Source organism: Piliocolobus tephrosceles, chromosome 8, assembly GCF_002776525.5.
Source record: "Piliocolobus tephrosceles isolate RC106 chromosome 8, ASM277652v3, whole genome shotgun sequence".
Taxonomy (NCBI): Eukaryota; Metazoa; Chordata; class Mammalia; order Primates; family Cercopithecidae; genus Piliocolobus; species Piliocolobus tephrosceles.
This window is the reverse complement of record NC_045441.1, coordinates 103,273,399-103,274,063: the sequence shown is the minus strand read 5'-3', so window position 1 is coordinate 103,274,063 and position 665 is coordinate 103,273,399.

The window sequence follows — 665 nt, the reverse complement described above, 5'->3', positions numbered from 1 at the left end:
ACACTTCATAAATAAATAGGGAAAACAGCATAATTATCCCAAACACGTGTTACTTGCCTGAGCAGTAGTTTAATGCATGCAACCTGGCTGCAATCTGTACAAAGAATATCTTTAAAATTTTAATGTGGCACCCCACGGATGGAAAAGTAACCATTATGAAGTTGTTAAGATGGTAGTTTTCCCTTGTTGGTTGGAAAATAATTCTAATTAGGACAACAGTAATCTCGAATACACATTATGTTCAAAAAGGAAAAACAGAAGATCCTGCATTCTTTTAGCTTACCTAAAAGTAGTGTCCCTCACTTAAGATAGGCAAGAATGAACTTGTAAATCACTCGACTCAATTTAACATGAGCACCAACAAAGAAAAAAAGGCCTATTACTATATCAATACATTTGTTCAGCATGATCATAAGCAATATGGCAATATGGTAAGATCTTTTTTCTTTTTTTGCACTGCTTCAATCATCTTTATTCTACAGAATAGCTCTTGTTTTGTCTATCCAGACCTCTCTCTGTTCTGACAACAGAAACTCTTTTCCTAGCTACTGGTGGTGGGTAGGGTCTACATAACTTTTTAGTCCTTGTTCTTGTGACTGATCTAAGTGATGGGCAGGTCATCCAACCTGGGACAATCCAATTCCTATGTGGGGACTTTTCAAATT